At 31.9% G+C, this 22080-nt stretch overlaps 1 long non-coding RNA gene across 2 annotated transcripts; it reads right to left on the bottom strand.

Annotated features, from left to right (window-relative positions):
- Positions 1-4854: 4854 nt before the first annotated feature.
- On the bottom strand, positions 4855-16936 carry LOC127710053 (uncharacterized). 2 transcript variants are annotated; one of them, XR_007985916.1, is made up of 3 exons: positions 16671-16936; positions 13662-13855; positions 4855-5249 (listed from the first exon to the last, which is right to left on the bottom strand). It is a non-coding gene; the product is annotated as an uncharacterized LOC127710053 (long non-coding RNA). The 2 variants fall into 2 exon arrangements; XR_007985915.1 differs by lacking the exon at positions 16671-16936 and having other exon boundaries at positions 13662-14883.
- Positions 16937-22080: the final 5144 nt, after the last annotated feature.

Genomic DNA, 22080 nt, shown 5'->3' with positions numbered 1-22080 from the left:
TTCATAAAATCCGTTGCTAGGCAACGAAACAATCATATTAACAAAAAATGTTCAACATTTTTTTAAGTCATTATGCATAGACTAATGATGGATTGAATATGAAGTCATTTGAAGAGGGGGCCAAAAATGCCCCTTATCATACCTTGTCCTTTGGTGTGAACTCATGATTAATCTTCTTAAACAGCATTGAATCTGTCTAATTATGTTGTGAACTTATGTTTTTAAGCATGTCGCTTTGATATCCATCACTTACTGCTTCTATGTATATAAAACATATAAACATAAACGACCAAATTTATAAGTATAGGTAAGTATGTTTGTCACTGGGTAGATTTTGCGATCAAAAAAGGTATTTCCGGTTTTAAAGGTTTCATTTGGTTGACACACGTATCTAGCAACAATGAGTTTTGGAATCAGTATATGGTATGAGCTAATACATGGTACAATATTAAACCATACAGTCACGCCGTAACTTCGTTACGTCCTGTTCATTAGATATTGTTTTCTCTCGAGAAAATGAAGGTATATGATCTTACAAAAACGTATTCTAAACACAGGTTAAACCTCCTTGTCAATTATTAACGATTTTCGAATTCAGCGTGCCAAACAAAATTCAATTGTTGTTTTATATTTTTTCAGAAGAACTCTATATGTGTGACGTATAAATGCATTCAAATATCACATCGGGCCAATGCTTGAATGATATCATAGTTTTGTACAAATGGTTAATGCTGGAGTGATGTCATACATTTAGTTTCATTGACAGAAATTATATTTTCTCAAAATTGCGCATGCGCCGATTTTACATTATTTAATTAAACTTGTTTTTTACTAGAATGTAATGGGAAATCAATTCAAATAATGTTTTTCTTGCTCTTAGCCTATAGTATACACCTGAATAATTCTGAAAGATATCATAGGTTTATACATCTGGCCAATGTTGTCATGATATAATAGTTTTACAAAGCTGGCTTATGCTGGAGTAATAACATAGTTTTGTACATCTGGCTAATGCTGTATATCATAATTTTATCTCGACTAGCTAATACTGAAATGACATTTTAGTTTTTATCTGGCTAATACTGAAATGATTTCATAGTTTCGTACATCTGGCTAATGCCGGAATGCCAATATAGTTTTATCTGGCTAATACTTGAATGATATCATAGTTTTATCTAGCTTATATTAGAATGATATCATAGTTTAATCGAGCTTATATTAGAATGATATAATAGTTTTATCGAGCTTATATTAGAATGATATCACAGTTTTATCCAGCTTATGTTCAAATATCTAATATAAATCAGTCGATTTGAAAAGCTCACTGAGCTTGTGTTTACGTAGTTTTTTGAATATCGACTCTAAATAAAACTTTGAATTGAATATCATAGTTTTATTGAACTTATATTAGAATGATATCATAGTTTTATCAATTTTATATAAGAATAATATCATAGTTTTATCGACCTTATATTAGAATAATATCATAGTTTTGTCTAGCCTTTATTATGATGAAATCGTAGTTTTATCGAGCTTATATTAGGATAACATCGTAGTTTTATCTAGCTAATGCTGGAACTATATCATAGTTTTATCTAGCTAATACTGGAAAAGTATCATAGTTTGATCTGGCTAATGCTGGAATGATATCATAGTTTTGTACATCAGGCTTATGCTGGAATGATATCAAAGTGTTATACATCCGGCTAATACTGGAATTATATTATAGTTTGATCTGGCTAAATGATATCAAAGTTTTATCTGTTACCAGGCTAATATCAAAATTATACTATTGATTTATAATGATTTTCAAGGGAAATACTTAAATAAGTCTCATTTACAGATATAAAACTCTCATTCCTGTCAACATGTTCTCCGTCGTTAGGAAGTACATATGGTCAATGCGTTGTAAAAACTAGAAAGCTATAAATATAGATTTTTAAATAACTGATATCAAAACTGTTTTTAATGTCAATTTGTCAAAATGCTGAATCTTCTCTTTTAAGTATTCGTGAGAAAAGAGCCAGAATTTGAAAAATTCATTTCTTAATCTAATGAAAATGTAAACAGTTTTGTCAAAATTCCCAATCTTATTGGATTTTAAAGGGTATAGCGAAAACGACCTCGTTGATAAGCATTCTTGATTGATATGTCTTCAATATTATCAAGAAGAACATCTTAAACTATTTTTCATCCGTCTATATATTTGGCATTTTAAATAATATCATTTATAGCAATTGGCAGAAAACGCCATCAATATCCATTTCGATATCGACCGAGACATTTATATTAGTGTGAAATATATAACCTATCAGAGAATGATAAACTAAAGTGAACAATTATGTTCCACATGATAAAAGACAATCCGAAAACAAATGTAGAGATAAAACATTAAATGTGGTTAATGGTCATGTAGAAAACGTCGACATAATAGTAAATAGATCGGTGAAGATAAATATAGGAAATGTTTAGGTACATTGTCACTGGGTCGGAAAAAATAAACACTTACCACCCCCATGTATCATAAACGATGTCGAATATAGATTCATTACAGCAAGCAGTGAAATGGAAACAGCGAAATACGTGGTAATAAAGGAGAGGTAACTGCTTGAGATTGATGGTGGAAACACAGATTAAACAATTTGGTACTAGTACTTTATTAGTTTAATGCACACCTAGTATCTCGTTTTTGTGACAAAAATCTTTAAACACTTTTTTCGACATCCCCTTTTTAACTTACTAACGGAGAATATATGTGTCCCTTTTTCACAGATTTCATCCTTTACTGAATTGAATATCCATTTAAACTTTTTATACGATGTTATCAATTTCCCCCAATATATATGCCAGTGAAAGTCTGAAGATATTTTATCAATGTTAACAACTTCCCCCTTAATATGCCAGTGAAATTCTGCAGACATTATATATATATAGATTATAACATGGCATTTTTCATATCAGACCCTTATCAGCCCTAGGTCATGATATCAGCCCGAGAGCCGAATGGCTCGAGGAATGATTTTGACCATGGGCTGATCAGGGGTCTGATATGAAAAATAACATGTTATGTTCTTTTTATCATATACTTCAGCAGAAGCCATACAGACATGAAAGCTTTTTTAAAACTTTATAAAATTCATTTATTGTATTATTTGTTTTGCGTTTTTTAATAATATATTTTCCTGTTTCCTAATATTCCTTCTGTTATTCTACTTAGCTATGTTTTTCACTCAAATGTACCACTGAGGTTTATTTTCCGGAATATGCAGAATGACGTCGAAATGCTTTGCGATTACGTTAAAGAAAGGCAGGCAATAATAACCGGAAGCAGTTGATATAAACCGGAAACAGTTGATATATACCGGAAGCAGTTGATAACAAAAGTCATATCACACGGCTAAGACAATTCTTCAAATTTATTGAATAAATATATGTATAAATTAGTTTTATCAAGGGGTACAATTATACCATTATTTTCTACAAGTATATGATAAATGATGTTATCAATCACCCTAAATATGCCAGTGAAATTCAGCAGAAATTTTATAAGATAAGAACTTACTCTTATTTACTCCAACGACTGAAGATCGTGCAAAAATCGCCCATCCTTTGATTCATAAATAAGCTAATATTTGTATTTTCGTAATTCTATGTCTTTTATATAATTAACTGAAATGAGTTCTTTGAAAAAAATGGTAATTCTTGGTGTTGTCCTAATGTTTGCAAAAGTTAAAGGCGTTTGATACGAATTTAAAAAACAGGAAAAAAAACCCAATATGATCTATTTAACGTTCAATTTAACAGTGTCCATTTTACTTTAAATTTTATTATTGAATCTAAACGACATCATTCCAAAATGAGTCGTTTTTAACATTTTTACAACTATCCATAAAATCAATGTTTATAGTCGGATAGATGAAGACATTTTTGACAAAATATAACATATTTTACATGTCTTTGTGCAACTTTTGATTAAAAAACATATAGAACAAAAATTAATTAATTCATACTGCTGAAAGACAATGTTTTCCTTCCGATAGTAAAATTCTTCAATCTTCTTAAAACTGTCTTAGTTTTACTGATATATTGGCATGATGATATAATCTAGAAACTGGAATACAATGTAAATTTTGATTGTCGTATGCCGCCATAAAGATGTTCGAAATTGATATATTTGACCTAAAATGGAGGCTACTTGTGACAGTTCTTGCAGTTTTGCATAAAATGCAAGAAATTTGTTACCCATAATCAAATATATTGGATTAGATTCCAAAATATAAAAACACTGGACACTTTTAATTTGCAAAACACTCATTTGCAAATCCGCCGCCGCCTCTCCTTAGACCTACAGTGTCGTGTAAATAACCAAAATGTGCGGAATTACATGGGATTCAATAATTTCATTGCTTTTCTGCTGTTATTATTATATATATTTTGTAATTTGATTTAGAAAAACATGGGATTTTCAATATCCCATGGGATAAGGCAAATCCCATGGGATTGACCATTATCCCATGGGATTTTGGTTAAATCCCATGGGATTTTTTTGGGTCCCATGGGATAATTGTAGTCCCATGGGATATTTGTTGTCCCATGGGACAAAAAAAATCCCATGGGACTATAATTATCCCATGGGATTTTTAATATCCCATGGGACAAAATAAAATCCTATGATTCAAATTATAAATATACAGTAAATAAATGTGTATGTTACAATGAATTCTGTTTGGAAGTAAATTGTTTTAAGATGAATCTTTTTAGTTGAATGTCTTTTTTTTCCTTGGAAATGTTAATGCAATTATATTGTTCTATAACTGTTCAAAACTAAACTTTTAAACAACAAAGCAGATAATGTAAGTATCAATATATGTTTATTTATGAATTCTAGAACACTTTTTTGAAACACAATTTTTTCCCATTTGAAATCAATGAAAACTCTATTAATAGGCTTAACATACTAGTAGCTTTTTACATAAATCTATTTTTTTTTCAGGATATCCCTCCACCCAAAAAATTAATAGTTTCTTATCATCCAGCATTGTGTGATCGTAATGTATAGTCCACTTTTTTGCCATTCAGCACAGAACATTGTCATTATTGTGGTTTTAATATCTTTAGATATTTAATAGAACTACAATTCATTGGCTGAGTGATGAAAATAATAACTGATCTGACTTTTGTCTTTGAATTTATTTTGGTCTTGTTTCTGTGTTTTCTCCTTCTATTCTCAGTGATGAATTCCAATCCTTCTGAAAAAGAACCAATAAAATCCGAAGTTATGGATAATAAAAAATTGTATACATACATGTAGCAAGAACATATGATTTTCAATAAAAATAGCTATGCGGTATGGATTTTACTGATTGTTGAAGGTTGTCCAGTGTCATCAGTTGCTAACCTCCTACATCCTTTGGTCTCTGATGGACAGTTGTCAAATTAGCAATATACCACATCTTCCTATTCTAATATTATATAACAATCAATTTATGTATTCTTCTTTATAACATTTGGGTATTTTCCCCAGTTATATATATATAGATCAATGTTAAAACTTTAGGCAATTACAATAAAATTCCATTTTTCACAAGAATTTGCAATATATTATACAGAAAGCCAACAATAGAAACAGCACTTCTTTAAGCTTCTGAAGTTCTGAAAGAGTTCCACTTGTGTTTTATTTCAATTAGAAAATACATTGAACTCTTTGGACATGTTGGAAATTATAACATTGATACAAAAAATTATATTGGTTTTTTTTTCTTATTTTTGTGTTGTTCGGTTGCTGTCTCATTTTTATATATGGTTATACATATATCCTAAATCTTCTTTTTTATATACTTAATCATTAATACACAAGGTAGTAAAAATGGGATATTTTTTATTTTGATAATCTCAAAACATTATTATTCTATCAAATAACTTATTTCCAAGTTCACAAAACACCAATGTGTCAGATATTAATTTTAAGACATGTATAAACATGATCAACAAGCAGTTGACAGGATGTCATGCAAAAATCTCACTAATATTAAACTTTCACAAAAACTCCATACTCAGCGAGTACTATTAAAGTTCTTAGTACAGGACAAATTCCTAGTACAGGACACAATGCCTGGCAAACACTAGCATGTGTCAATGTCTAGTCAATCATGTAATCAGGCTCAAAATCTTATTTTGGCACTGAATTTAAAAATTCACCACATAATGAACATGTGCATGAAATTCAACTTCATGGTAAGCTATGTACCTTAACCTAAAACTTTAACCTAAGAATGTACTATAATTTCACATTATGACATTTCTATGTTCAGTGATCCATAAAATCAGGGTAAAAACAGTAAATGTGGTGTTTAATGTATACACAAGAGTGCACACACTGAAATGTTGCGCCTTCTTTACTAATCATTGATATCATGTTGATAGTCCTAAATATAAAGCTTTACTACAACTATCACATAAACTCAACATGATCCAAGAAAATGAATTCAAGGTCATATAAACCTGACAAGAAATATATGTACACCTTACAATCATTCAAATTACTAAATACAGTTGACCTACCGGTATTGCTTATAGTTTCTAAGAAGCAGACTTAACCAAGAAAACTAAACATTGACCAATGAACCATGGAAATGAGGTGAAGATCAGATGAACCATGCCAGGCAGACATGTACAGCTTACAATCCTTCCATACAACACATATAGTTGACCTATTGCTTATAGATTGAGAAAAACAGACCAAAACACAAACACTTAACACTGAGCAATGAACCGTGAAAATAAGGTCAAGGTCAAATTAAACCTGCGGGACTGACATGTACATCATAAAATGTTTCCATACACCAAATATAGTTGACCTATTGCATTTAGTGTTAGAAAAAAAGACCAAAACTCAAAAATTTAACTTTGACTACTGAACCATGAAAATGAGGTCATGGTCAGATGACACCTGCCAGCTAGACATGTACACCTTACAATCATTCCATACACCAAATATAGTAGACCTATTGCATACAGTATAAGAAAAACAGACCAAAACACAAAAACTTAACTATAACTACTGAACCATGAAAATGAGGTCAAGGTCAGATGACACCTGCCAGTTGGTCATGTACACCTTACAGTCCTTCCATACACCGAATATACTAGACCTATTGCTTAAAGTATCTGAGATATGGACTTGACCACCAAAACTTAACCTTAAATATAAAAAAGAAGATGTGGTATGATTGCCAATGAGACAACAATTCTACACAAGAGACCAAATGACACAGAAATTAACAACTATAGGTCACCGTACGGCCTTCAACAATGAGCAAAGCCCATACCGCACAGTCAGCTATAAAAGGCCCCGAAATGACAATGTAAAACAATTCAAACGAAAAACTAACGGCCTAATTTATGTACAAAAATTAATGAATGAAAAACAAATATGTAACACATAAACAAACGACAACCACTGAATTACAGGCTCCTGACTTGGGACAGGCACATACATACAGAATGTGGCGGGGTTAAACATGTTAGCGGGATCCAAACCCTCTCCTAACCTGGGACAGTGGTGTAACAGTACAACATAAGAACGAACAATAATAAAATGCTCCGCTGGGCGCAGCTTGATACGACCGCAGAGGTCGAACCCTGAACAGTTGAGGCAAGTATGGACACAACATTCAAGCTTGATACAGCACTGAATTTGGAATGTGATAAAATATTTAACACAGCATAGGTTTCTGACACAGAATGAATGTGGTCTAAGAACTTAAAAAATTTTAATTTACCTATTCAAACCATATCATAATTATTTGCTTTTATATATAAATCAGAAATAACCAATTTAAAATGGAAAATTTTAAAGTAAAAAAAAAAGGGAAAAAAATCCCCCCCCCCCCCAATTTTTTGAACCCCCTTATGATTCATCACCCCAAAACTCAATAACAGCCTTCCCTTTGTGGTATGGTACCTTACAGTACAATTTCAGAGAGATTCATAAACTGAACCATGAAAATGAGGTCAAGGTCAGATGACACCTGCCAGTTGGTCATGTACACCTTACAGTCCTTCCATACACCGAATATACTAGACCTATTGCTTAAAGTATCTGAGATATGGACTTGACCACCAAAACTTAACCTTAAATATAAAAAAGAAGATGTGGTATGATTGCCAATGAGACAAAATTCTACACAAGAGACCAAATGACACAGAAATTAACAACTATAGGTCACCGTACGGCCTTCAATAATGATTCATACACTGAACCATGAAAATGAGGTCAAGGTCAGATGACACCTGCCAGTTGGTCATGTACACCTTACAGTCCTTCCATACACAGAATATACTAGACCTATTGCTTAAAGTATTTGAGATATGGACTTGACCACCAAAACTTAACCTTAAATATAAAAAAGAAGATGTGGTTAGATTGCCAATGAGACAACAATTCTACACAAGAGCCCCTAATTCCTAAAATTTTGAGGCAATTACCCCCAAAATCAATCCCAGCCTTCCCTTAGTAGTATGGTACCTTGCAGTACAATTTCAGAGAGATCCATACACTTGAACACAAGTTATTGTCTGGAAACTAGAAAAATACTTATTTTTGGCCCCTTTTTCCTAAACGTTTTGGGCAATTACCCCCAAACTCAATTCCAGCTTTCTCTTTGTGATATGGAACCTTGTAGTACAAATTCAGAAAGATCCATACACTTACACACAAGTTATTGTCATGAAACTAGAAAAATGCTTGTTTTTTGCTCCTTTTTTGGCCCCTAATTCCTAATAATTTGAGGCAATTACCCCCCAAAACCAATCCCAGCATTCCCTTTGTGATATGGAACCTTGTGGTACAATGTCAGAGATCCATACACTAACACACAAGTTATGTCTGGAAGTTACAAAAATGCTTATTTTTGGCCCCTTTTTGGCCCCTAATTCCTTAACTGTTGGTACCATAACCCCCAAAATCAATCCCAACCTTTCTTTTGTGGTATTGAACCTTATGGTAAAATTTCATAGAGATCCATTCACTTAAACTAAAGTTAGAGTGCGAAAACCAATGTGTCTTCGGACGACGACGACACCGACGACAACATCATACCAATATACGACCGCAAAAAAATCAGTTGAAAGAGGCTTAAAGGGAAACTCCGCAAAAAAATGAAAAATTGATATTTTGTTCTTTAAGCATAAAAAACCACATGTTCATAAATAAAAAACTTTTATTCTCTATGTAAAGAGATCAAAATCGATTTTTGAAATTCACTATCAGTTCTCGACATATCGCCATCTTGTCGGCATGTTCGATCTAAAAAGTCACGTGATATCTATAAACCACAAAGAACAAAAAGAATCGGGGATTTACCGACCTTGCGTTAAAAACTCCCATCATCAATTGGGGATTACCATAGACGGTTATTCACTGTCAAAATGTCTTGTCAAGCGTACGGTTGTTCTGTCAGACAAGGTTAGGACAAAAGTCTACATAGTTTTCCCAATCCCACAAAAAAAGAAAGAATTGTATCAGACATGGTTGTACAACCTTAAACTAACAGCAAATAGTTGCATCTATAGCAACCACAAGTTGGTGTGTGAAGACCATTTTGAACAATATTGTTTCGAGGGAGATTCGAAGGTGATTATCCTTTTTTAATAACAAAATAACCTAGCAGTTCTGATAGCTATAGTTATCAAATCCTTATATGATAAGATCTCGTTGAATAAAAAAATATAGATTTGATGAGGAAGAACAGTTTCAATTGTAAGAAAGACAAAATTAAATGCAGTGTTCTCGTAACAATCACTGATTTACAGAAGATTCATTAGTATGCCTCTTTTATATAAAGTGTATTGATTTGTATAAACAATAGTTCCGTATTTAGACAAGATAATTTTTCAATTAATAAAGATATACGATATAAAATAACATTTTTTAATTATGATATTTAACGGCTATTGACAAGGAGCAATGTTAGGAAGAGGTTTTAGCTGGGACATAATATGTTGATATAGTATAATATTCCCAGGTTATAGATATGTAAATATCGAAATATCGGACTTCTAAATTTTTTTTATTAAAAGTGGGTTTTTTTTTTTAAATAATCTTTAGATTATATCAAATTGATACGGGATCAATTCGGAACGGTCACTTATAAAGACATTTAGTTAAATGTGTGACTCTATCTGGTATGTTCGGTGAAAAATTTATAGGTTTTTTTTCTTTTTAAATTTTATTTACGTTATCTTATTATATATATATTTTGGCTTCCTCCCGAATTGATAATAGGTATGTCAGAATTATTGATAGATGTCGTGTCAGAGCGACACATTCAGTTAGGTATTCCAAGGACGTATATATTAGATACACGTCCCTGGGTATTCCAGTGACATCCTGTCAATTTAAAATTCGTATTACACAATTATATAATACAGGTTCATGCATGGCCTCTTTATTGAGGTACCCGGTGTGCACAGGTAACATTTATTGAACCATATATTTGTGTCTAACGTTGTTTATCTTGTGTGTGTTTGAAATTATAATTCCACCTTTTAATGAATGATGTTCTGATAATAATATCCACTATTTTTGCTGATAATAAGTTTAAAAAAAATTATAAACATGACCTTTGAACATTTTTGTGAAATGAATATTGTTTTGTCATGATTCTGGACCATATTTTTGAAGAAAAAAAATTCTTCACGCAAATACAAGCTTTTGTCGATTGGCAAACATGCAGATATATAAAGTAATGCAGCACTTATAGCCACTATCAATATTAATTCATTGGAGATAAGAGAGCCCCTTCTATGTCTAATGTCCCTATCTTTATAAGGATTAGGACGACAGGGGAAAAAGGAGCGGAGATAGAGTGGCATAGTGAAAAAAAAATAACCGAATAGAGAACAATATATAGAATGATCGACAAAAAGCGAAATAGTTATTGTAAAGGAGCGGAGATAAAGAGAAGCATAGTGAAAAAAAATGTTTGCTTGACAAAGTTATTGCTCGCTTTGATATTTTTAGTTATACAAAATCACACATCGTGTTCCTAATTGGTATTCACGTGCACTAACTTGATGCTGGGAACAGTATATTAATATATGTTCCTGCTTGATGTGTTAGGTTTCTGCATAGCATGGTTAAAAATAATTAGTATCCCATTTGTTATATCATAGTGTCACGGTGTTACTTTGTTAAATTTATTTAGTTTGTTAATGATTGTGTAAATAAGAATAAATCTGTATAAAAACTTCATACCATTTTAGTGATTGCCTATAGGCGTTTGATTATTGTTACATTTAAGATATATATATGTTTATTTAGAACCTTTCATTCATCTTAAAGTAAAAGATGTGTGTCTGAGTTAAACGACACAAGAACCCTGTAATACTAGTACGAGAGTATAGCATGTAAAAATTCCTACTCAATATGGTTGTATTGGAAATCTTTTCATACAGATTGACAACTCATGGTCCGACATGCATGTAATATTTGCCACATAACGCTCATAGTTCTTTCTACCATCATCATCTTATTCATTAAATATTGCTGTAAACATCGATGGTTCACACCCAAACAAAATGGGAGTAATATACCTTCAGATCTTCTCCGTGGTATACACTTGTGAAATATATATAGACGAAATACATTACTAAGATATGCCTTTAATTACAACAACTGTATTACTAATTTGGATTAATGACGGCTATCCTAAAAAAATCCTCAAACAAATTAATGCATTAGCTTAGATTTATAATGTATGTATATTCATTAATGAAATAAACGATAATTGGGTATTCTTTTCACAAATAATTTGTCTAAGTGATTGTCAAATGAATTTAATTATGTAAGAATGAAATGTTAATAAGAAAATTAAAAAAAATCTTGCATGTTGTACTGTTGTATTTTTTCAATTAAAAACTTTAAAATTGCGATAGTTTTACGATTGTTAGCATTTAAACATCGCTAGATTTAAATACAAGTTAAAGAATTCCGGTAAAGTAAATTAAACAGATGTGCAATGATTATTAATTGGGAAATGTAACATTTAATTTTTAAGATTAAAAGTACTATTCTTTTAACTTCATATCTTAACTTTATGCTAATTGCATAGAACGTAACCGAAAATTGTTCCATTTCAATATTGTAACACTTCCGGAATTAAAAAGTTGAATGTTACTTTTCAATTAATTTATACAATTTGATTATTGTTTCTCTATTGTCATCGGGTATTTCATCTGAGTATATTAATCACGCTATACTCTTTCTGTTAATCCATTCAAAATGACAATATTCACACCTGTGTACGCTTGAATTCACACCTGTGTGCGCCTGAGGCTAAATTGCTGCAAGGTAAAGTTCAAACGAATTCTCCTCAAATCGAGAAATAAACAATGACTTTACAAAATAATATACACACTCTGTTCACAAATATTTTGCATTGAAATGGTTATCAAAGTTATAACGGTAAATAAAACTTAAAATATTTTCAGTTCAATATCAGTAAAAATGTTCTATAGATATTTTATGAAAAAATCTCAATAATTTATGAAATTAATTCGAAAATATTTATATTAAGTTAATTTCTAATAGGAAGTTTTATTCAATCAATACAAAACGGTACACGCATATTCAATTTCTTTCATTCTTATATTGTGGTTATTAACTACGACCAACGATCATCTGTGCGCTTTTAATTACGTAAAATTTCGATAAGCAATTAAGTCTTTAAAAGATTTTATTTTTTCCCATGATTCAACAACTCGGGTTAAAACGTCACAACCCAGTGACGTAGGTCAACCAAAAAAGTTACAAATACTTGATTTTCTCCGTTATTAGAAAGAATATAAATTTAAAACTTTGTGAATGTGTTTTTTATGTTAAGATGAACATATTTAGATGATAAGTAAAAAATCGCGGACTTTCCCTTTAACTCATCAGATGGATAAAAATACAAATACTACAAATACAAGTGGACGTGGCCGGGTACTTGTACATCCAAACAACAAAAAGACACTAAGTACAGATCTGAGAGTACTCGCAGTTACTGACAGCTAGTACAAAGCCACTAACAACTAATAAAAAAAATCATGCATCTAAGACTAAGTTCTTGTTCACTGATCCATGAAATGAGGTCTAGGTCAAGTGAAAACTCTCTGACGAACATGAGGACATTGCAAGGTATGCACATACCAAATATAGTTATCCTATTACTCATAATATGAGAGAAATTAACATTACAAAAAATCTGAACTTTTTTTTCAAGTAGTCACTGAACCATGAAAATGAGGTCAAGGACAATGGACATGTTTCAGACAGAATTCGTATCATGAGGCATCTATATACAAAGTATGAAGCATCCAGGTCTTCCACCTTCTAAAATATAAAGCTTTTAGGAAGTTAGCTAACGCCCACTGCTAACGCCACCGCCATAGCCACCACCGGATCAATATCCCTATGTCGAGCTTTCTGCGACAAAAGTTGCAGGCTCGACAAAAATACATGAACATTTTAAAGTACTAAATTTTGAGTATATACATGTAAAACCACAAGTTACTGACTGAAGTTCATGGTGAACTGTAACCAAAAACTTAAAGTGAATACAATTTAGAGAACGACAGATGGATGCACAAACACTATCATAACAGAGCATAAAACTTACCAAACAAGATGTTTTACATTTATCCTTCAGAAGCAGGAAAACTGAAGTGTTTCTTTTCTTTCTCTGCCCTCCAGGATATAAACTTCAAATTCATTCATGCAAAATATGAAAATCTGCAAAAGTAGGACTTTGTACCGCAGCTTATCCACATTTTGACTTTTGAACTGCATTGTTCTTTTCATCTTGCTGGCAACCTAAACATAAAAAAAAATGATAAACACATAATTCTGGATTAACTTTCTGTATTTATTTTTGTTGGTACAAACAATTTTTTCCAACTTTAAACTAAATCTGCCTCTGCTTTAAAAATCAACTGAAAACCATGTATTTATCTTAATTGAAAACAATTTCTCTCATTTGTATCACCCTGTTATTATATATAAATTTTATTTTTGTCCCTTTTTAAAAATAGGAATGGTTCAAATTCCTCAATAATCATGATAATTCTAGTCAGTCAATTAAAAATGTATGAATAAATTATTTAACCTGTATACTATCATGACTATTAATATAAATATATTTCATTTTTGATAAAAACTAGGCTCTGTGTTGAAGACCATACCTTGACCTATAATGGTTTACTTTTATAAATTGTGTGACTTGGATGGAGAGTTGTCTCATTGGCACTCATACCACATCTTCCTATATCTACAAACAGATTCTATGGGCGAGCAGACATTATACCCTGGAGGTGGTTTTAAAAAAAGCATATGACTTAGATGTACCATAAGCATGGAAAAACAATTCAGCAGTCAGTTTCACAAAAAAACTTACAAATAACATTGATAGTAATTAAGTCATGTACAATACAGTATACTTACGATAAATTGTAAGTTTTTTTTTTTTGTAAAACCGACTCAAGTATACTTATAATCAATCTTAGTCGTAAGTATTAAGTATTATTCATCTTTTGGATAATTTGTTGGTTTATTTTATGAATATACAGTGGCAGATCCAGAACTTTTCATAAGGGAGGGCCGGCTCCAGTCATGCTTCAGTGATCCCTATATAATCAACCAAATTTTTCCCAAGAAAGCCCCCCCCCGGATCAGCCTATGATATATGTTTATATATCTCTCTGATATGCCATTCAAATCAAATGTGTATTAAATAAAACTTTACACTAGAAAAGTCATGGATAGTTACTCATTTGGGAAACTTACAAGTCCACAGCATGCCGGTGCCTGTGACTGTGTTCAAAGTGGTGGGTTTTCACCCTCGTTGTATACACCTTATCGCTATTTGTCCGCCATTACTGGACATCACACAAGTTCCCGTAAAATTTTGACGTCATAATAGAAAATGTCTGACGCCACAATGGAAAAGTGATTGTTGTATGACGTCAAAAGTTCGAGCGGGACAGATTCTCGGGTCAAGCGGGAATAGCGATAAGGTGTATTGCGGAATAACGATTTAGGCAAATTGAGGAAAACATCATGTCTGTGGTTGATAATAGTGTGTGTGCATTAATTTAATTTTCAATACCTTCATATTTAATATTTTTCCAATTTTGAGTACTGACGGCAAGTGTTGTAACCAATGTCTTGAGACCAATGTGCTATTTACAAGTGCGATCGAAAAATGCAGGGGAAAGAAACTTATCAATTATGTTTATTCTTAAGACAAAACTGAGCTGCCGTAAAAATGAACCGTGTCGAGGAGGTAACTGACACGTAATAGGGCAGAGACATATTTACACATATGTGTATATATGTCTCTGTAATAGGGTCATCCCTCGAGAACATTAACTAGTACATTGATAGTTTAATTACTATGCAGTCAGTATCCCGAAGAAAAAAAACGTATGGATGCAAAACGCTTAGTGGTTTCGGCTGACTACTAATACGTGCACTTTGTCTAAAAAATATCCCAGCAGCGTAAAAGTTGAAGTCAGGATCTTGGGGGGGGGGGGGGGGTCTTCTTTTTCTGTGTTCTTTATTTTTTTTTTGCTATATTTCTACAAACTTACACTTTTTGCTCATTACTCTCTTTCCTCATATTTTAGCATTTCATTATTCTTTAATCTTTATTGTTTGCCCGTTATTCTCTATTCTGTTAACCCCCATCCATACTTAAGCTTTCAGTAGTTTATTTTATCCTATTTCTGTCTAAATACATTATTTATCACAAAACACAAACTTACTTAATAATTTTTTATGAAGTCCTCACCAGTTGCGGATCCAAAAAATGTCATAAGGAGGCACTAACTGTCATGCATAAAGAGGGGGCCCGCTTCATTGATTCTCTAAATAATCAACCAATTTTTTTCCAAAAAAGGGGCGGCCCCCCATGCCCTCACCTTAATCCACCTCTAAACCCTTCCCACTTCGTATCCTTGAATTCAGATTCAAGATCTCTCTGACAAAAGTAAGTAAGTAAGTCACATTTGCTTATATCAGGTTTTTGAATTGAACTGGCGGATAGTTGTTTCATTACCAATCGTACCACATCTCCTTATTTATATATATACGAAAGATTTATTCATATTTTTTGGTGTATTGATGAATGTGTAAAGATGCAGCAATTGTAATACATTTTAAAATACAGCACAAGAGATGCAGATTATATAAAACCAATCTCACTATACAAATCCTTGATAAAACTTATAAGTCGAAGACATACTGACAAACGCCATGGCAAAAACTTAAAAACGACCAAATGACGTACAACAGTATATAAAACTTGACTATAGCATTTAAAACACATAAGAAGCACCCAGACAGTCAAACAGAAATTAAAAGAATAAATAATTTGTAAAGATTTTCAACTAGGCCTACAGCTATATTTTCTTATCCGCTAAACATAGGTTCTGGTATTATGTGATAAGTCATTTTTCATGCAGACCCAGTTTTATTGATACCTTGAACTTAAAGTGGTTTTATGCATATCAGCCCAGATTATGTGTGTAATTTTATTGAACAATTCAACAATACACGTTCTAAACAGGTTAAATTCAATTTAAAAATTTACAAATTCAGATCTACTGGCATTCAACACCCAATTACTTACTTGCTGTATATTGCTAACTTTGATTGTATATTGTCAATCCCTCCACATCGTGAATACGCCATGCGAGGTGTTGGATAAGTTTGATACAGGGTGGCGGCTTCGAAGCGTAGAAAAAAATCCAGGTAAATGAAAGTGTAAAATTGTGTTGTTGAAAATTTTAAGTACTAAATTCCTAAATTTGTACTTAACTCCGGAGTTCTACGGGTAACATGGTTGTTTGATATGAAAATAGGATAAAAAGCATCCGGAAAAATTAATTATCACGTTATAAGTATATTCGTAAATGGATATGAAAAAACTTAACAAGGAATAAGTATTGGTAAACGGACAGAAAGTCGTAGGACAAAGGTTTAGATTAATTATTTTACAATTGTTTAAATATATGAGAGAAAGTTCTTGACGAATTGACTTTATTTATAGATAAATGTATTTAGTTGAGGAAATGATTAATTCGCCTTCAAATAGTTTTTTTTTTATCAATAACTTGTAAAAAGGAGACATTTTTGACAGCATGACTTCAGTTAATTACCAAACCACTTTTGCAGATTGTTTTCTTAACAATCATTGTTTATATTAATAATCAAAAATAAATTTTGTTTACAAGTCCGTTTCCTTTTAAAAATGTTTCAGAAAAATACTGAAACGTTTTTAAAATTAAGTTTATTCAAAAAAAATATCCCAAAACTGAATCGTGACTTTTTACTTGTTACTTTTTGTTGAACGTTCTAAGTGTCAAACCTAGCAAACAAAAATTTGGAAATAAAATCGATTACAATGTAATTTTATAGAAGGAAAAAGGGGGGTTAATGAACAAATTATTACTATACACTCACATACTTCTAAAAAGATTTGCATATGTGTAAGCTGTCTATATTATAGATAATGTTAAATTATTTCAGGAGTTTCAATTAATTTAGTAGAAAAAAAAGTTTATAAACAGTTTAGTTTTCAACGCCTACTACTACAAAAAATAGTGATTCTTTTTGTAGATTTGGTACTTCAGTTTCGACTCAAAATTTCCTATTGTAATTGTTAGATGCCAAATATTTAGGAGAAGATTGTATTTGTACTTTATGTAATTGTGGTGATATTGGCGACGCGATTCATTATATTATAGCAAGGATTTGTAAAAATCCTTGATTATAGAATGTTCGGCAATAGACGAAAGTAGACAAACCCTATTTAAACGGGGTTTTGATCTCCAAGGACGCCACATTTTACATCGAATAAGATCTATATTTGTTAACGTTTTCAAATGAAATAACTTGAATTGAAAATTTCCCGACTATGTGAAGATTTCTTATATTTCTAAATGGCTTCAATTATTACATACAAAACGAAGAATTTATTTAACTTTTTTTGTAAAAACAATATTCATGTATTTTTATATTTTTTCCAAGGAAACGTTATTTTTTTTGTTTGTTTGCAAAGTTTACTTGTATGTGTTTATAACCATCACCAATCAGTCCTAATTATTAAAGATCAAACGTTGTAATCAAAATGATGATTGGTATTGAATATGATAATCGGTCATGCATGACGTATCCCAAATAACTTCTTTAATGTTGGTTTGATTTTATCAAAACCAAAATTATAAGATCAAATATTAAATTATCTATCGAATGTATACCCTCAACGCTCACTAAAACATATATACATGTCCTGAGTGACTTTTTATGTCCTGTCTGCACTCAGGAGGTCCTGAGCGGTTTTTAGACGTACCGTTAATTTACAGGCATATATTTGAAGCTGTTCTTAATTATGTACATTATCTATAGGTATACATGTATCAGACAAAAAGACTTTCCAATGAACTTAGTTCTAGTTATCTTAGTTCCTAGTCACAGGCACTTGTCTCAGAAAAAAAAATGTCCTATATACTTTTAATGTTATATTAAGCAGGGACTTTCTATACTAAGTTAGTATAGAAAGTCCCTTAATAAGGTATATAGGAAACAAAATTCTGAGACAAGTGCCTGTGGTCCTAGTGTGAAATAAATCCACTGGGAATTGGCCTTTTTAAACACATCTATATATACGTTTTCTCAAGGGTTTGTACATGTAAAGTGAAATTATGTTTACTCAATGCGTAGTTACATAAGTTTATTTTCTACTTTTTTCTTCTTCATTTTATATAAATGATTTTTTTTTTTAATTTTAACATTTTTTTCTTCGAAAGAATTGTAGTGTTGCAATAGGGAATGGACACAGATACTTAACTACATTTAACGAAAAAAAATTTGTGTAATGTCATCAATCTGTATTACACATAGACAGGATGTTCTCTAGAAAACTATGATATTTCTAATACGTTATACACACCCCAGGGTACACGCACTGTCGTGATGGAAAATTACTGCATGCTTTAATTACCTGTAATCAGCCATGCAACAAATCAGTTGACTGACCATGTCATTACAGTTTAAAAAGTTTTTCCTCAGATCAAAACGGAATATTCATTTTAACTTTAAAATTTAAAACTTTAAAAGTAAACTTTGATATAATTATGACGTTAAAGAATTTAACAATTTAATAATCGGATTTTCCCAAAGATTAAGATACAATTATATTTATTATTCTGGGACTGACAAATATATCACAGGCACTTGTGTCAGAATTTTTTTCCTATATACTTTTATTAAAGTATATAGGATTTTTTTTTCTGAGACAAGTGCCTGTGAGATATATACATGCATAAGTCCCAGACATATATAATTGTAAATCAAAATGATTTACATAATTACTGGGAAATAATATAATGTTTCAGTTATGTTGATGTCACAAATACACATGAATTATTTGATGATGCATGATGGAATTTCTTATCTAACTGCATGACGGTGACCACAGACATATATATATATCCATTTACTAATTCTATAATTTCTTGAGAAAAAAATCAGGAGGGAAGTCAGAGGGAAGTGAAACAAACATTTCAAGCTTTTATTAAAAATTGTTGGGAAAACAATAAAATACGACACTGAGTTTTGAAAAAAAAGTTTATGATTGGTCTTAATTTTTTTTTTAATAGAGATAGAAACAATTTTTTTGTCCCAAGAAAAAAAAACAATGCCCCCTTTTTAGCCAACCCGACACACGCCGATGAATGAAGAATTCCAAGTAGGGTCACAAGGTCACATTTTAAAACTTTTTCAGTCGCCCAGTCTCAAAAAGCAATTTTGACTGGCATTGTTTTTAGTCGAATTATGTTTTTGCAGGTCAGGTTGCAAAGTGGCAGGTCGCGATCGGATTTGACAATGTCAAGTTGACAACGGTCCTAAAAAATATCCGAAAAAACGTTGAATCAAACGATATGAACCTACGCAGTTTTATATTATAAGACTGACACACACCAGTGTGCTAACTGTGCTGGGTGAGGTGCTGTAACTTGATATACATGTATCATTAAGTTACAGTACTGTTAGGATTTGCCTGCCTTTTTACAGCCTGGGGTCTTTCTATACTAACTGTTAGTATAGACTGCCCCTGGCTTGAAAGTATGGTTCTCTGCTCATCAACGGGTGCGTGATTAGCAATTTAAATATCTTGTAGCAGTAAAATACCTCCGGGGGGGGGGGGGGAGGGGCACTTCAATACTTAATTGATAGGGGGTGTCGCTGGGGTTCTGTTACCCCACCCTATTCATATAATTTAGATCTTAAAAATGTATTATACCTTTTCATATATTGCGAGGGTAAAATTGTAACCTTTTCCCATATTGGTTGGTTTTCGTGGGGTGTGTTGGAAAAGTGGAATATTTAAGGCTAAGATTATGTATATAATGTTTACTTACGGCGAGACTTTCGGCTGTGAAAAAATGACAGGGCTTTTCATATACAAGTAATTGGAACTTTATCGACCTTATCATATATTTCTGATAGTTTTCCCCACCTATTCCCATATTTTCAAGCTGGAAAAAGTCATATCACCTTGTATATAGGAAGTGCCCCCCCTCCCCCCGAGTAAAATACACAAATGTATAATACCTTAATTCAGGAGCACAGTCTGTCTTTACCGTAAATAACTTCGAGATTAATATGTAAGTTTACTTTGCTAATCGATGTTCCTGTAATTCAGATTTAAATTTATTTGTGAGACCCCCGTCACTATTTATATTCACTCAAAGAAAGGGGTTCTCCGTTACTGGGAAAATCCAAGGACGTATTGTGTTAGTTATACGTCCTTGGAAAATCTTATCTGATTCAGGATCAATTTATCGGTTACACTCCCCTATCACCAGTGATTCTTTGTGAACTGACATTCTGAAAAATACTTATATTCCCCTGGAAAAAGGTATACTGTTGACTATCAATTTGCATGATTAGTTACAGATGTCGACTCGGACTACTGCAGAAGACAATAATTCAGTTCACTGATTTAGATTGAATAGTGGTTCGGTTAATCCCCTCTTCCCCAAACAAGTAAGAATTAGGTTACATCTTTTGGTAGTCCAAATAATTATGACGTCTAGCAAGGGTATTTTATTATTTTTATGCCCCCGCTGTAGCGGTGGGGGCATTAAGTTTTACCCTTGTCCGTCTGTACGTACATACGTCCGTACGTCCCAAAATTGGTTTCCGTTCTCTAACTTGAGTTTGCCCCTTTATAAATGGGAAAATTGCAAAATTTTTATTTTCTTCTAAATATCAAGTAATTTTTAAAATTGGAATTATCTCCCTTTGTCCATTATTATAGTTGAATCAACTACAATCAATGCTTTATACAATGCAATGTTTAATTTTGACTTCCACTGATAAAACACAGATCAAGTTGAATTTGGGTAGTGTCACTTTAACCATTATTGAGTTATGCCCCTTTATAAATTGAACGATTGCAAATTTTTAGTTTCCATTCTGTAACTTAAGTTTGCCTGAACCAATCATTATGAAACCTATACCCAATATTCATTACCACAAAACTAAGATCAAGTACAAATTTTTTGTTTCCGTTTTCCAATTTTAGTTTGCCTCAACCAAATGTTATGAAACTTATACACAATGCTTATTACTACATAATACAGATTAAGTACGAAATTAGGTGGCGACAAATTACCATTCTTGAGTAATGTCCCTTTATAAACATAAAAATTGCTGAATTTTTCGTTTCCGTTCTCTAACTTTAGTTTGTCTCAACCAAATGTTATAAAACTTATACACAACCGTTCTAGAGTTATGCGTGTTTACAAATAGAAAAATTGCTGAATTTTTAGTTTCTGTTCTCTACTTAAGTTAGCCTCAACCAAATGTTATGAGACCTACATACAATGCTTATTACCACAAAACTCAGATCAAGTTCAAATTTGGGTAGCGTCACTTTTACCGTTCTTCAGTTATGTCCCTTTATAATTTTTCTATCTATCTATCTTCATATTTCCGCACTCAGTCACAACTTTGACTATTACGTGCCCAGA

This window comes from Mytilus californianus, unplaced genomic scaffold (genome assembly GCF_021869535.1).
Source record: "Mytilus californianus isolate M0D057914Y unplaced genomic scaffold, xbMytCali1.0.p SCAF_7, whole genome shotgun sequence".
Lineage (NCBI taxonomy): Eukaryota > Metazoa > Mollusca > Bivalvia > Mytilida > Mytilidae > Mytilus > Mytilus californianus.
This window is presented reverse-complemented; position numbering and strand designations above follow the sequence as displayed.